This window comes from Dryobates pubescens, chromosome Z (genome assembly GCF_014839835.1).
Source record: "Dryobates pubescens isolate bDryPub1 chromosome Z, bDryPub1.pri, whole genome shotgun sequence".
Taxonomy (NCBI): Eukaryota; Metazoa; Chordata; class Aves; order Piciformes; family Picidae; genus Dryobates; species Dryobates pubescens.
In genome coordinates this window covers 57,873,203-57,891,064 of record NC_071657.1, presented here as the reverse complement: position 1 = coordinate 57,891,064, position 17,862 = coordinate 57,873,203, and positions in this window count along the sequence as shown.

Sequence of the window (17,862 nt, the reverse complement as noted above, 5' to 3'; positions counted from 1 at the left end):
GAGCCACTTCTGATACTAGGGTGGGGCCATCTACCCCAGCAGATGAAAACTATGTCTTCTTGATTACTGGTTCTGCAAATAATTCCTCTTTGTAGTTATGCAACAAGTAAATCTTGGCATTTTTACCAGATGGACCACACATGCTGAGATCTGCATTTAGGACATGTATCAATAAGATGAGAGGGTTTTTTCCAGTCAAACAGTGTTTTCCCCTCAGATTCAAGCATATGCCTTCTTGGCTGCCATGTCACCTCCACAGGACAAACGGCCACACATCTTGAGAAGATTCATCCACCTTTTGCAAATAATTAAAAAAAAAGAAAAAAAAGAGCAGCAATTAATTTACATGCCTCACTGCTCAGGATGATCTGAGGCCAAGGCCACTGGGCACTCTTTACATTGGAGAGAAACATCAGATTTGTGTTTTGGTTTGGTTTATTTTCACCTTAGAATGTCTTTTTAATTTATATACCCGTGGATCTTACTCACCCTCCAGATACATCCAAAATCTGAGTTTCCTCAGCATTTCTTTGTTTTTCCTAATAATCTGGCAGCACATGCAAATTGTATACACATGATTATAGGATATGGCTTCATAAAGGAGGGAGTTTTACAGCCTCACTTTTAGTGTGTCTCATAGAGCAATTTATCAACAGACCAGAGCCAGTTGCTTCTCCTTCAGAGAGCACTGCGGAAGAAAGCAGGAAATGTCCAGGAAAGATTTGGCCCAGGTGTTTAAATAGGACTCATGAAACAACCTTAACAGTACAAGAAATAGAACAAGAAACTTTTTACCCTTGTATAGGAGAAAAATGTCTGTAGGAGACTAAGGTTTTGATGGCTTTTAAAGTTTTCTGATTAGGCTGGTTTATGCTTGCTGCAGTAGAAAAGGAGGCCTGGAAGGCAGTTTTTCATCACCTCTGACAACTTGCACGATTTTTCTCTAAATACCTGAAGATATATATTAGCCACTGAACTTTGTAAATGCTCACCAATATTGGTGACTGATTTTCCCAGTTGCACCTTAAATCCGTTGCTCCTTGTTATAACCTTATTAAGTGAGAAGCATAATAGATACTGCTTTTGCACATCCCTTTGTGTTTCTGTCATCAGTTGTCTTCTGTCTATTATTCTCCACGTCATTTATTTTATGTGTTACCCTCTCCTGAGCTCTAGAGGAGGTCTCAGACAATTCTAACACTGCAGGTGTGTGATGTTGGCAGGACCACTCAGCTACTGTTCCTCAGAAATAGTCCTGCCTCAGCGCAAGGATGAAATGTTGCAGAAGATCCTTATTAATTACCTGTGAATTCTGAAGGGAGAAGTCTTACTTTCTGTTGCCACTGAACTGCTAGACCCTGTTAGATGCTAGGGTGGTGAGAAAGCCTCCACTGACCAAAATCATACTAAATAAGATGCAAGTAATTCAGAGAGCCTTTTTGAAGTTGAATACAGTTTCAAACTATTATTATGTATCTTGATTGCTCTTTAGCAAACTACCCAGCACTGGGCTCTGAGCTGCTGTAAAAAGCCTATTACCAGCTTCAAACCAGTAAGATGAATGCTGTCAGACTCTCTGTGCTGTCCCTTTCTTCCTGCGTAGATACATTTTGCAAAGACATTTTCTCATACTCTTCCTGTCTGGGTTTTGATAAACACATGCCACGGCACCTTCAAAGCTGTTTACCTGCATTTTTTAACCACAGGAATAAGTTATTTCTTTAACAACAAGAGTAGTTGGAGTCCTGGGATGGTTGCAAACAGTAGGTAACCTTTGGGCTAGATGTGTGAACATTTTTGACAGTATTGTGTGCAGTGTGTCGTAGCATATCTGTTCTTGTATAACTTTCTGGATTGGCCACATGCTTTAAATCAGGCCAGACATTTGCAGCATGAAATATAGAAAAGGCTATGTCAAAAGTTAAAATGAAAAGGTATAATGATGCTGCAGGCAAGATCATACACATACTGGACTATATCATAAGCAGGTCTGACTTTTAGTTGTATGGACAGCCTATTTCTCTATCAGAGAAGAGGTAATTCTGACATTACAGACCACTACCATTTAAAATACAATTTTTATTGGTATCACTCAAAAATCAAACATTGGGATATTTCCATTTCTTCCAAGAAGGAAATACAAATTTACCAGGGAAGTCACAGACAACATATGTAAACTCTTTTCTGGATAAAAAAAATAAATTAAAAAATGATGCAATCTCCCAGAGCATCATTATTCCTCACTACTTCCTGAAATCCGTTTCTCAAATTTCCCAGACTAACAACCCTGTGGATTTATGATTTACTGAGAGGTCCATGGGTTTCTTAGACCATACACCCAGCTTTGCAAGGAAGCAAGGGATTACAGAGAGCTACACAAGCAGGTCAGCCAAGGTTCATGTCTTGACTTAACTCTTAAGTTGGTGGTGACATTTTTCAGGTATACAGAGAAGTTTGTCTCAAGAGATGCTTGCTTTATAAACATGAAGTGGAATTGCCTGAAGCAGGCAGAAGTGTAGTTTCTTCTTCACACCATGAAACTGTGTCAGTCTTCCCTAAAAAGAGGTGGACAAGACCTCTGTAGAGTCAACCCTGAAGCAGGGGAGCACACAGTCTCAACAAATTTGCTATGGGAGCTCTCTATATCCAAGGCAGGTTGTTGTAATTCCTCCTGAATCTCTGGAAAGTATTGATAACTGCCTTCTGCTGTGAAATGCTCTCATATTAGCACTGGTACAGGCAGAAGACTGCATAAAAGAAAATGGGCACTCCCAACTCTGTATCTTTTGCTACTCTTTGTAATACCAGATGGTCAATTTATGCCACTGTCTAATTGTTCTTCATAAAAAGCCAGAGGTATGCATGTTGCTTTACAGATAATTGAAAAAGAGAACATCTGGATGGTAAATAGCTTCCAGTCTGGACCAGACACAACCCAGCAAGGGGTGGGAACAATACAGCTGTGAGTGACAGCTGGAAAATGAGAAAACTGAAGGAGAGATCACTCAAGACCCATCTTGCATGCACTATGTGTCTCCAGTTTCAGAAGACATTTTGACTGGAAGTTTAAATGAAGATGACTGTAAGCAGGCCAGTGATCTGTGGACATTAACTATTAACATTTTCAGCACTAGCTGAAAAAGCATGGTCCCAGTTCTTGCAGATTGTTGATTTAAATGCATAAGGGACAGTGTGGTCTATCTGGACTTCTGCAAGGCCTTTGACACAGTCCCCCACAACATCCTCTCACCAAGTCATAGAGATATGGATTTGATAGGTGGACTGTTCAGTGGATGAAGAATTGGCTTGATGGTCACATCCAGGGGGTAGTGCTCAATGGCTTGAAGTCCAGATGGAGAGCAGTGACAGGTGGTCTGTACTAGGTCAGAGGTCTGTACTAGGACCTGTACTGTTTAATATTTTTATCAATGACACACACAGTGAGATTGAACACACCATCAGCAAGTCAGCAGATGACACCAACCTGTATGGTTATGTCAATACACCAGAGGGACCTGGACAAGCTGGAATAGTGAGCCCAGGTGAACCTCATGAAGTTCAGCAAGAGCAAGTGCAGGGTTCTGCACCTAGGCTGGAACAATCCTTGCTATCAATACAGACTGGGGGATGAGGTGTTAGAAAGCAGCCCTGAGGAAAACGAGTTGAGGCTGCTGATGGATGAGAACCTGGACATGAGCAGACTGTGTGCTTGCAGCCCAGAAGGCCAATCACATCCTGGGCTGCATCAAAAGATGTGTGGCCAGCAGATCCAGAGAGGTGATTCTGCCACTTTGCTCTGGTGAGACCTCACCTGGAGTAATATATCCAGGTCTGGACCCCTCAGTATAGGAAGGACATGGATCTCATGGAGCAGGTCCAAAGAATGGGCAGAAAATGATCAGGGGGTTGGAGCACCTCTGCTATAAGGACAGGCTGAGGGAGCTGGGGTTGTTCAGCTTGGAGAAGAGGAGGCTTCAGGAAGACATGATAGCCTTCCAGTGCCTGAAGGGGGCCTACTGGAAGGATGGAGAGACTGTTTACAAAGGCCTGTGGACAAGGGGCAACGGCTTCAAACTGGAGAATAGCAGAGTTAGATTGGATATTAGGAACAGGTACTTTACTATGAGAGTGGTGGAACACTGGAACAGGTTGCCCCGGAAGGTGGCTGAGGCCTCTTCCCTGGAGATATTCAAAGTAAGGCTCAGTGAGGCCCTCTGCAGCCTGATCTAGTTGAGGATGTCCCTGCTAAATGCAGGGAGATCAGACAAAATGACCTTTGGAGGTCACTTCCAGCCTGGACCATTCTATGATTTTATGATCTGGATACAGTATTTGTGGAAAGATAGGAGCTGCTTTCCCTTGAAGGAGTTGTTGGTGCCGCTTACTACAGGTATTCCTTAGTATTTCCAAAGATGGTAGTCAGCCTTATCAGCCCTCCTTTTCTATCATTATAATTTTTCGAAATTGTGAAGACTTTTGTTGGACCAAGCTTTTGCTGCCACTTCAAGCAGTTACGAAACTCAAATATTTTGCTTCAACAAAAATACAGTTCCCCAGACATAGTGCTCTGTGTGAAAAGAGAGATCACAAATCCCATTATCTGTAAACAAGATTTGTGCATCTACCTCCTATATAGAGGTTTGGAATATGTATTTCCATGGGCTTCTTCCCAAGGAGATCAACTGTAGTGCTGGTTTTTAAATTCATTTGAAGGCAAAAGCACACATTGTAAAATGTGGATGCTAGCACCGGGGTGTGCAGAACCGAATCAGGGCAACAGCATTTCAGAAAAGGAAAAGGAAATAATCGACTAACAGAAGAGGTTTGCACCAAAATGCCACTGATTTAAGTTATGACGTCTGTTTCATTGAATCAGTTCTGCTGAAATCTTTCAAAGTCTGGAAATCACTATCACAAATTGTTTACTGTAGAGAAATGCACTCACATGCGTTTGCTGGCCAGATATTTTCTTTTTTTGCTTTCTCTCCCGAAAGGGTAACACACTGGATGAAATATCAGCTGAATAGTATCTGGCCAGCATGCCACTAGAGAGAATATGCCATAGTGCCAGTGTGAAGACGTATGACCCATTTAGATACCCAGTGTTTTGTAAAGACTGAGACTAAAAATCAACAATGGAGCAGTGTAATGCCCCGGAAATCCATGAGGAATTAGTTCGGGACTTGCTGAGCCACTTGGACACCCACAAGTCCATGGGACCGGATGGGATCCATGCTAGGGTGCTGAGAGAGCTGGCAGATGAGCTGGCCAAGCCACTCTCCATCATTTTCCTCCAGTTCTGGCTCACTGGAGAGGTCCCAGATGACTGGAAACTGGCCAGTGTGCTACCCATCCACAAGAAGGGTCAGATGGAGGAACCCAGAAACTCCAGGCCATTCAGCCTGACCTCAGTGCCAGGGAAAGTGATGGAGCAGATTATCCTGGCAGCAAAAACTGCGCACCTGAAGGATGGCCAAGGGCTCAGGTCCAGCCAACATGGATTTAGGAAGGGCAGGTCCTGCCTCACCAACCTGATCTCCTTCTACGATCAGGTGACCCGTCTGGTGGATGTGGGGAGGCCTGTGGATGTGGTCTACCTGGACATCAGCAAGGCCTTTGATACCGTCCCCCACAGCAAACTGCTGGCTAAGCTGTCAGCTCGTGGCTTGGACAGCAGCACTCTGTGCTGGGTTAGGAACTTGCTGGAGGGCTGAGCCCAGAGAGTGGTGGTGAATGGTGCCACATCCAGCTGGAAGCCAGGCACCAGTGGCGTCCCCCGGGGATCAATGCTGGGCTTCATCCTCTTTAATATCTTCATTGATGATATGGATGAGGGAGTTGAGTCAGTCTTCAGCAAGTTTGCAGATGACACCAAGCTGTGCCAGGGGAGGTTTAGACTCAAGGTGAGGAAAAAGTTCTTCACTGAGCGAGTCATTCGTCATTGGAATGGGCTGCCCAGGGAGGTGGTGGAGTCACCATCCCTGGAGGTGTTCAAGGGGAGATTGGATGTGGCACTTGGTGCCGTGGTCTAGTTGTGAGGTCTGTTGGAACAGGTTGGACTTGATGATCCTTGGGGTCTCTTCCAACCTTAGTTACTGTGATACTGTGATACTGTGTGATACTGTGATACCAAGTTAGGAGCAGATGTTGATCAGTTAGAGGGTGGAAAGGCTCTGCAGAGGGACCTCGACTGACTGGACAGATGGGTGGAGTCCAATGGGATGGCATTTAACAAGTCCAAGTGCCGGGTGCTGCACTTTGGCCACGGCAACCCCATGCAGAGCTACAGGCTGGGGTCAGAGTGGCTGGAGAGCTCCCAGAGAGGGACCTGGGGGTGCTGATTGACAGCCGCCTAAACATGAGCCAGCAGTGTGCCCAGGTGGCCAAGAGGGCCAATGGCATCCTGGCCTGCATTAGGAATAGTGTGGCCAGCAGGAGCAGGGAGGTCATTGTGCCCCTGTACTCTGCATTGGTCAGGCCGCACCTTGAGTATTGTGTCCAGTTCTGGGCCCCTCAGTTTAAAAAGGACATTGAGACACTTGAACGTGTCCAGAGAAGGGCAACAAGGCTGGGGAGAGGCCTTGAGCACAAGCCCTATGAGGAGAGGCTGAGGGAGCTAGGATTGTTTAGCCTGGAGAAGAGGAGGCTCAGGGAAGACCTCATTGCTCTCTACAACTACCTGAAAGGTGGTTGTAGCCAGGAAGGGGTTGGTCTCTTCTCCCAGGCAACCAGCACCAGAACAAGAGGACACAGTCTCAAGCTGCACCAGGGGAGGTTTAGACTCACAGTGAGGAGAAAGTTCTTCACCGAGCGAGTCGTTCGTCATTGGAATGGGTTGCCCAGAGAGGTGGTGGAGTCACCATCCCTGGAGGTGTTCAAGAGGGGATTGGACGTGGCACTTGGTGCTATGGTCTAGTCATGAAGTCTGTGGAGACAGGTTGGACTCGATGATCCTCGAGGTCTCTTCCAACCTTGGTGATACAGTGTGCTTGCATTTCACATACCAAGATGCAGTACTTTAGCTTCCTTTACACCAGTTGCATCCTGGGCTGTGTCTTGCACAGGTTGAGCATCATGTTATGTTGTTGACAAGCTCTAATTATTTTGAAGAAATGAAGTGCAACGATTCACACATACTTCTAGAACACACAATTATCCCCTTTCCCAATACTTCTGTCTGTGAATGCCTATATCACAGGATCACAGGATGTCAGGGGTTGGAAAGGATCCAAAGCGATCATCAAATCTGACCCCCTGGCCAGAGTAGGACGATACAATCTAGCTCAAGTCACAGAAGAACACATCCAGATGGGCCTTGAAAGTCTCCAGAGAAGGAGACTCCACAACCTCTCTGGGGATTCTGTTCCAGTGGTCTGTGACCCTTACAGTAAAGAACCTCCCCCTTGTGTTGAGGTGGAACCTCCTGTGCTGCAGCTTACATCCGTTGCTCCTTGTCCTCTCACAGGGAGCAAGTGAGAAAATCCTGTCCCCTCCCTCCTGACACCTGGCCCTCAGATATTTACAAACATTTATTAAATTCCCTCTTAGTCTTCTCCAGACTGAAAAGCCCCAGGTACCTCATCCTCTCCTCATAAGGCACATGCTCCAGTCCCCTAATCATCCTTGTTGCCCTCTGCTGGACTCTCTCCAGCAGATCCCTGTCCCTCTTAAACTGGGGAGCCCAAACCTGGATGCAGTACTCAAGATGAGGTCTCACCAGGGCAGAGTAGAGGGGGAGGAGAACCTCCCTCAGTCTGCTGGACACACTCTTCTTAATACACCGCAGGATCCCATTGGCCTTCTTGGCCTCCAAAGCACATTGCTGTCCCATGGATAACTTGTGATCCACCAGGACTCCCACGTCTCTCTCCACAGGGCTGCTCTCCAGCAGATCACCTCCCAGACTGTACTGTTGCAGTCTATTATTCCTCCTCAGATGCAGGACTCTGCACTTGTCCTTGTTGAACCTCACTTGGTTCCTCTCTGCCCAGCTGTCCAGTCTGTCCAAGTCTCGTTGGATGGCCGCAGAGCCTTCAGGTGTATCAGCCAAGTCTCCCAATTTGATGACATCAGCAAACTTGCTGAGCAGACACTCTGTTCCTTCATCAACTTCATTGATGAAGATGTTGAACAGTACCAGTCCCAGCACAGATCCCTGGGGGACTCCACTAGTTACAATTCTCCAGCTGGACTTGGCACCTTTGATCACCACTCTTTGAACTCTATCTTGTAACCAGTTCCTAATCGACCTCACTCTTTGCTCTTCCATCCCACACTTCCTGAGCTTGCTCACTAGGATGTCATGGGAGACGGTGTCAAAGACCTTGCTAAGGTCAAGGTAGATCACAGCCAGCCACTGGTCTCCCTGAATCTACACATTCAGTTATGGCATTGTAGAATGCTATCAGGTTAGTCAAGCAGGATTTCCCATTGGTGAATCCATACTGACTACTCCTGATAACCCTCTTCCAAGTTCCTTGAGATGCCCTCCAGAAGGAGCCGTGCCATCATTTTTCCTGGGATGGAGGTGAGGCTCACTGGTCAATAGCTCCCAAGAACCTCTTTCTTGCCCTTTTTGAAGACTGGAGTGACATTGGCTCTCCTCCAGTCCTCAGGCACCTCTCCTATCTGCCAGGATTTGGCAAAAATTTTGGAGAGTGGCAGAGCGATAACATCAGCCAGCTCCCTCAGCACTCTTGGGTGCATCTCATCAGGGTCCATGGACTTGTGAATATTCAGTTTGTGTAACTGATCCTTAACTCAGTCTTCACTGGCCAGTGGGGAGCATTCCCTTCTCCAGGATTCCTCTCCTTAATCCAGGGTCTGGAATGGATAGGGCAGTTCAGTGTACAGTATAAAGACTGAAGCAAAGAAGGCATTTATCAACTCTGCCTTCTCTGCATCCTCAGCTACCGGGGCTGCCTCATCATTCAGCAGCGGCCCCACACCTTCCCTATTCTTCCTTTTAGTGCTGATATATTTGAAGAAGGCTTTCTTGTTCTCTTGTACTTCCTTTGCCAGTTTTGGTTCCAAGAGAGCTTTGGCCTTCCTTGTTGCCTTCCTACATGCCCTGACAACTTCTCTATAGTTCTCCCAAGAGCCAATTCCCTTCTTCCATGAATTGTAAGTTTCTTTCTTCCCTGAGATTTCCTTCAGAAGCTCATTGCTCATCCACGCAGGTCTCCTAGCACATCTGCCTGATTTCTACTCAAAGGAACACACCTAGCTTGGGCTTGGAGGAAGTAGTCTTTAAAAATTATCCAACTTTCCTGGGCTCCTTTACACTCCAGCATCTTAGCCCATGGGATTCCAGCAGGTATGTCTCTGAAGAATGTAAAGTTAGCCCTGGCGAAGTCCAGGGTTGTAATTCTACTTGTCAGTCTGCTTCTACCCTGTATAATACTGAACTCCACCATGTCATGATCATTGTCACCAAAGCTGTTCCCGACTTTAATGTCCTCAACCAGTCCTTCTTTATTACTTAATACAAGGTCCAGCAGTGCCCCTCTCCTTGTTGGTTCCTCCACTACCTGCATCAAGAAGTTATCATTGATACCCTGCAAGAGCCTTTTGGACTGACTGTGCCTGGCTATGTGAGCTTCCCAGCAAATATCAGGGTGATTGAAGTTACCCACGAGCACCAGGGAGTTTGCTCTAGAGGCTACCTCCAGCTGACTGTAGAAGGCCTCATCAACATCTCCCTCTTGGTTTGGTGGTCTATAGCAGACACCTACAACAATTTCACCTCCTTTTCCACACCCCTTAATTCTTACCTGCAAGCTTTCAAGCTTTTCTGCCTCTCCCCTTGGATAGAACTCAGCACATTTCAGTTGCTCTCGCACATAGAGAGCAACTCCCCCACTTCGTCTTACTGGTCTATCCTTCCTGAACAGTATATAGCCATCCATGGCAACATTCCAGTCATGGGAGCTGTCCCACCATATTTCAGCGATGGCAATTATATCATAGTTATTCAGCCTAATGCAGATCTCCAGCTCCTCCTGCTTATTCCCCATGCTCTGTGCACTGGTATAAAAGCATTTCAGGGAGGGAGTTAACCTATTTGCTTTCACTCTTGCTGTCTGACCATTCCCAGCCACTTCTATGGCCACCAACCTAGTAGTGAGCTCAGCATGTGTTGATTCCTTATTACTTTATCCCTGTGGTACATCTCCGTAAGTCTCAGAGAGTTCTTATGTGTCCCCAGCATGCTACAAGGTAACAAGCTGAAGGCTTAGTCTCTCACCCTGGTGTGCCATCCCTCAGCTTGTACCCATTGCTAGTCCTTGCATCTTCTCCAACACACAACTCCTTGTCTACCTCCCCTGAGACAGCAGTGGAGCTGACCCATTTCCCCACAGTTGTCACAGGCTTTCTTGCGGTAAGCCTGGCTTTTTCCTTCCTAAAGACACATGGTCTATCAACAGATGATATGGTGGAAATCTCTGAAGGAGTTAATTATTAGAGAGATGGAGCTCTGGAAAGGGTGGATGTGCTCACAAATCTGTTTATCAGAGGTGAGTCTTGTTTGTCAACACAAGGACCATGCTCTGTGAGAATCCTGTATAGGAGAATCACAGAATCATTCAGGTTGGAACCTAAACCGTATGCCCAAGCACCACATCTAAATGACCTTTAGACACATCCAGGGTTGGTGACCCAGCCACCGTCCTGGGCAGCCTTTTCCAATGTCTGACCACTCTTCCTGTGAATTTTTTTTTCCTAATGTCCAGTCTAAACCTACTCAGTCACAGCTTGAGGCTGTTCGTTCTTGTTCTATCACTAATTACCTGTAAGAAGAGACCAGGACCAGCCTCTACCCCCAACATCCTTTCAGGTAGTTGTAGACAGTAATGAGGTCTCCCCTCAGCCTTCTCTTTTTCAAACAAAACAGCCCCAGCTCCTTCAGTTGCTCCTCATGCAATTTATTCTCCAGATTCTTCACCAGCTTTGTTGGCCTCCTCCAGCACCTCAATATGTCTCTTGTATCGAGGTACCCAAAACTGGACACAATACTCAAGGTGTGGCAGTGGCTTGGAATCTCTTAGATGCAGTTCATTAGTATCAATCTGTGTCTAGATACAGAGATTAGTGCCTGAGCACTATTAGCATCAATTAGAATCTGTCTGAGTGGATCTGGTCTTTAGATTCAGTGGAAAGTCAGAAAATACAGTCAATGAAGCCTCAAGTGCTCATCATCTTGTCTTAAACCAAGTGTCTAAAATTAACTACAATAATTTTAACTTCTTTAAATTCAGGACTATGATTAGTTAGAAGCATACAGAGTCTTAGTTTCAAATAACACAGGAGGAAGACATTTTTAACCTTAATAATGGTGGAAAAGTAATAATAAAAACAAACTAATAATAGAGCTTTGGGTCCTTTGGGTAAAAAAAAACCAAACATAAAAACAATGCTGAGGCTTAATTACATTACCACCTGAAGCTGGAAAGAGTTCAGATAAATGGTTTCAATATAAATAGATTTCCAAAGAAGTGTTGCTGGCCCACACAAGAGATATTGCCAAAAGCATTACTGACTATTCACCTGTTTGGTGGCAAGAAGAAGCGTTGTGGATTTCAACACTCCCCTTCTGACTGGGCACTTTTGTCAAGTATCAGCTAGCATAAAGTTTTTTTTCCAAACTCCTTTTTGTCAGGACTGCCACCACATTTCATCATGAGACATGGTTTTCAGAGAAGATTCAGATGGTGAAGGATTTTTAAAATGGGTTTATTTAATACATTTTGCACTTCAGTCATGGCAGGAAATACTTCTTTGTGAGTGTCTGGCTCTAGGGCTTCAGCTCTCTGGGCTGAGCGTAACAAGAAGCTTTTATTTCTTTCAGATTGTCAGAGTTCCTCCCATCTGGCAGTCGGGAAAGTGCAGAACAAAGAGGTTCTTCTAACAAACATCAGCTTCAGCAGAAGCTTTTTTTTTTTTTTTTTTAATTTTTATTTTTCAACCAATTTTGTGTCTGCATCATAAAGCAAAAGGAATGGTGCAAAAGGAATGATACAATACGTGAAAAACTGTGCTGTGTGAAGTGATTGCTGTTGATGTGTGTTCCACAGCTGGACTTATGGCTATGTTACCTTGTACTGATGTGATCAAATTTTAATTTAATTCATGTGCCAGCTGATAAAAGATGAGGAACAAATTAAAAACAGCTTTGTTAGCACAAACCAACGCTGTATCAGGAGTCTGTCTATTAGCTGCTAGCACAGAACATCGTCATTATACAAGTACCTTTTGGCTATAAACAACTGTCGAGCAACTACTAGAAACTTCAATTTACAGAATTGCTGGTAGGAGGCTGATTTCAAAATTCATTAGGTTAAAACTTGGCAGACTGATTCCCAGGTCAGATGTGTGGTTTTTGTTTTCAAAGAAAAAAATATCAATCCATTCAAGTACTTTTAACCTACAGTCTGGCAAACAACTCACAACTTCTCAAAGTCACATGTGGATGGTTTTATTCCAAACTTTGTGTTAGTAATGGTTTCCAAAAGAGAAAAGGAAAAAAACAAAAAAGGACTTGTAAGCAGCTACCCCTTCAAGATGGTTGAATTGGCCTCCTACGCTTTTCCCCTTCTCCCTCCTCAAATATTGCTTGCATATGGCAGATAACAAAAATACGTGCACACCTTGAGTAGCCTGGTTGCCATGCTTCAATGGCATCCATCCCACCCTATAACAAACCTTGACCTGCAGTGTAATTGCTCCATTTTTCATCGTTTCCTACTCTGTCCTGGCCATTTCAAATTGCGCTGACCTGCCACCCACTATTCCAGACAAGTTACCAGCCAGGAGTCCAGCTTTTAAATGAAACAGGGTTTTAACTCCAAAATAGCATGTGGAATTTTACTGCTTCAAGATGTATCTTGTGCTACGTAATATATGACATCCCCATGGAAATGTCAGCAAATGCTACCACAGTGCAGAAATAGCAGGAGCTGCCTACAGTAAAGAGAATGAGGGGAAAGGTTATAGCTGTACTGGTGAGCTTCATTGGTAGAAGTTTTCAAAACTGGTCTGCAAGTACAGCTAGAGTTTTACTGTATTGTGTTGCAGGTTTCCAGAGAGAGGATTTTGTAGACTGAACAATGTAATTGTCAATACAATGAAAAAAAGGCACTGGATTGTTAAAATCTGTTTTTAATGGACACCTTGTCTTTTAAAGCACGAGTGAGTAAGTCTCAGGAGACATGGATTCATGTTGACATATAAAACCACAGGTTTTCTATAGTCCTCCTGATACTTTTGGAGGTCCCTCTTTGTATTTAGACCTGGATTAAAGTAAAGGTGCTTTAAATGCTTTTCACAGGACCCCAGCTCCTTCAAATGAACAAAGGTCTGAATTTTCATTAGCATTTATGATGTAATAACAATTTCTAGCCCAAGCTGCTACAAAAGCACACCTTGAAAATATAATTGTCTGTCTGTCTCTACAGGCAGCCTGGAACAAGGATTTGTGCCATATAGACCATCTGGGTGTTTTTAGCACTTTAATATTTAATTCCATCAGCATACTGGTAACAGAGGGAGCCTGCGGCAGAGGAACATGCTGGCTGGCCCAAAACAGCCTCTAATGGAGATGCAGCACATGCATAGCCAGGCTTAGTGCAGACCAGACATATGATCTCGCCTTAACAAAATAAGGAGTCTCACTTTGGCCTGCCTGTTGAAGGTTGCTGCCCTCCCTGAGGGAGAGGGTAGCATGGGTGCAGGATGCCAAGGAGCCTCCTTAATCTGGACTGTCTGTGTGATGGGGATGAGCTCACATTGCCCCATCAAACAGAGGTCTTGGGACACCCTCAGAGCTGGCAATACTTTCAGCTGGTATTCCTGGTACCAGGACACTGCGAGTGGTGGAGCTCTTCCATCTTCTCGTGCTATGACTAAGGCAGAAAAGCATCATTTTAGCAGACAAGCACCTGCTCCTTGTAGCTGAAGTCTGCTTGTCCTAGCAGGCACTCTCTTGGCTACAAAGAGTGGCAGGATTTTTGCACTCTGTCAGGCTCCTCAACATTGTTTGTTGATGAAGAGTGTTGTTAAGGCAGGTGTTTTACCCAGCCCAATTGGTATTTTGTCCCTGGAGAGGGACAATCCAGGGGTGTAGGAGAAGGATATTTGTGTAATAAATCTTTTATTATTTAAATAGGAAACTTTTTTTATTGGGGGTATGAGCAGTGTTTAAAAGCTGCAGAGCCAGACACTCCAGGGATCAGCTGTAAATGAAGGTTAAGCCTTGTGAAGGCTTCTACCTTGGCTTTTTTATTAGGATTGCTATTGTGACTGAGGCCTTGAAGTTTTACAATCCTGGCCATATGGTTGTGCGGTTTTGGAGAGGAGGGTTTGGCAAAGGACAGGAGAAAAGGGGGAGGGGAGGGGAGGTTGCTGTTATTGCTGTAGTAGAGTGAGTATGTTCTATTTTCCCACTCTGATGTGTCCTAACTTACAGCATGAACACCAATTCCACAGTCTTTATGGCAAAATTACAGAGGTATTATTTAATAATTTAAAGCTGGGGGGGGGGGGGAGAAGAAAAAGAAAAAAAAAATAAAAATGTGATTAAGAACATCATGAAGCTACCTGGTAGTATGATGCTGAGAGGATGGAATCACCTTTCATTACCAAGCTTGGATGAACACTAGTTGCTGAGTATAAGGAACAGGTAGGTGGTGGATTTTTCTGACTTTCTCAGTAAGGCAGATGTTTATGTTCTTTCCATTATAAGAGAGACAGACACACAGACTGTGAGCTCCAATGCCTTCTTCAGAGAGCTCTATTACTCCTGAGTTGAAAATGAATTATGTTAATTTTAAAACACTGATAGAGCTATTTTGTTTCCTCCAGCTGTGGGTCTTGACTTTCATCTAGACAGCAGGGGCAGACAGTCAGAGTGGAAGAAGGACTAGGGGAAAACAAAACAAAACAAAACAAAACAAAACAAAACAAAACAAAACAAACAGCCCAAAACAAGAGGCCTGTCAATCCATACTGTTGAATTAAGAAAGTCTGAACAGGGCTAGAAGCAAAAGAAATTAGTAAAGTATTGTACTGCCTCCCCCTGGAAATGAGCACAATCCTTGTTCTTCTCATATTTAGGATGCATATGAGAATAATTACTTTTCTATCTGAAATTCTTCTTAGGGATTTAAAAGTATGGCAATTGACTAGAGTATCCTAATAGAGTGCATGCAGCATGGCCTGCTATTTTAATTCTTTTCATCAAAGGCATCAGTGGGAAAACTTTTCAAAGAGACAAATGGGAATTGGCTACTTACTTCCTAACTAGTGTCTAAATCTCCTGTGTGCTACTGGAGACTTACCTTTAGATGAATAGCAAATAAACTCTGAGGAGCCTATTTCCAAATGTGAAGCTGGATTTATGACACTAGAAATTCTCAGCAGCAGTGAAGTACTGAATTTATAGCTCACATACAGATTCTTTCAAAAAGGCTCACTTGGTAAAATTTTGTTGGAGGTTTTCCTATCAATCTATACAAAAGTTGAGATGAGGAGAAACATCAAGGACTGGCAGGTGCCCACAGGTTTGCAGACATTTGCTTTGGTGACATTTATGAAATGTTGGCCAAGCTGAATGCTCCCACACTTTACAGGAACTCTAAGTGATTTCATCCTACAGAGAATATGAAAAGCATCTGTTTCTTTCAATCTTTAATAAGATGTGGCACATGCTGCACCTTGGAACCTGTTCTATGTCTCTGTTCTTTGACCATCTAAGTGCATTGTAGTTTAATTATATCATTATTTGCCCTGTTATATTTTGAGGCAGTGTGTCTCAGTCACTGTACCCTGGCAGTGTTCAGTTTAGGTAGCCTAGAGAGATGCTTCACAGTTTGAAAGGGAGTAAGCATCAGTGGTGAAATTGCCAGATTGCTTTGTAAGGGGTACTTCCAGCTGTACACTGACTGCGAAGTAACAAGAAATGGCAAGCATTACTGGACAAGAGTAACTCCTGGAAGTGATGGCCTCAGCAGAATAAAAGAGGGAGAATTGCCTCATCTTCTTGGGGGCAGAGCTATGGCATTTCTGGGATCTGCAAATTTTTTTCCAGGCTATGATACTCCAATGCAAAATCTCTAGCGACTCATTAAATTCCTTCCAGCAAAGCCTGGATCTGGCAACTCAGTGTTGTAGCAGTCAATATGAACTTATTATCGTAAGTAAAAATCTTTGTAACAGGTGTGTACCAGACACATTTCCAAACTCATTAAGAAGTTTAAAAATACAAATAAGGCAAAAGATGGATTTTGGCTGCCACCCAAGAAAGCACATACGTGCATATGTACTTTCAAAATCTCATTGTTTTTGAAGGACAAACACGCATCCTTCATATTAGCATTTAGATTACCACTTGATGTGCAGTTGTTGGGGTTAATCTAGAGTGTTGTAAAAATGTTAGATCATCTGCCCTAAAATCTTCTGTCTTGGAGACATCCTGAATAGACCGTAAGGTCCATAGCTTTTGCTATGTGAAAGCTGATAATATGTACACCTGCATACCCTGCCCTTGCAAAAAGGGCTGTGGAGGGCCACAGGCAGAGAGCCCAGTCTTGCTGGGACATGACCCATATAAAGTCTACTTGCTCAATATAACCTACAGGCAGAGAAGGACATGTAAAGCTTGATCTACTCTGATCATTCCTTGCCTTGCAGCTGCCTCATAGCTACTTCTGAAGTTGATGGTTCTGCACCAGGCTTACAAATCTAAAAGCCTAAAGTTAAACTCCATACGGGTAGGTACCAAAACAAGTACCAAAGGACTGCGCAGATCTAGGTGTTACCTCTTCCTCGGGAATACTTTCCATGGACAAGTGATCATGTAGATGATCATTTCTAGCCACTGGGGAGCTTCAGAATCCAGTGCTAGCAACTGGGTTATCCTTTGTAGCAGTACACTTTTAAGAAAAGATATGGGTGTAGAGTTAGATTTCTTGTTCATTCTCTGCTCTATGGTATTTTGTAGTTAAAAGGTTTCTAAACTAAAATTTGTTTCAGATCTCCCAGGTCTTCTTAAAGAGTTTTAATGATGTCCAAATCTCCATATTGTAAAGCTCCTGAGGCAGTGATATATCCCTTACACAGTGAACTGTACCTGCAGTGCAAACTATGATGGTTTAGGCCCACGTGGCAGCCAAGCCCTATGCGGCTGCTCACACAGCTGCCTCCTCCATCCTTCACTCCAGTAGAACAGGAAGGAGAAATTTGGACCAAAATGCAAAGCCCTGTAGGTTGAGACAAGAAGAGTTTAGTAGAACTAGAACAATATAAAAAAATTAAAATAACAACAGGAAAAATAATAATGAAGTAAAGCATGAACAGCTCAGCTGACACTGATGGCATTTGCTGGATGCTTCAAAAACTGGCAGAAGCCAGGCTACCTGCATTAAACATCCCTCCCCTTCTATAGCAGGCCTGACTGTGTGATATGCAATACGCCACTGGCTGGTTCAGATGGCTGTCCTGGTGTCATGGGCTTAGCCAGCTCAATCTGCTGGTGAGCATTCAATACCATGATGTACCATGTTGATGTCATGCCAGCTTTAAAATGGAAGTGATGGCTGGAGCACAGTTAAGATTGTAACAGACGAAGCTTCCTATTTCTGATTGCTGCTTCCAGTTTGCAGTTTCAGGGGTTTTGATCTTCTGCACTGGCTAAGGTAACTGTATATTGTATTATTTTCATTGAACTCCTTATCTCAATCTAGGGCTTTTTACGTTGTTTTCCCTCCCAGTCTGTGCATGCAGGGATTGCTTGTTAGAGCAGGCTGTCTTAAACCCGGACACCTGGGTGTGGTCCCTCCCAAATTCTTGCAAGGAAAATGAATGTTT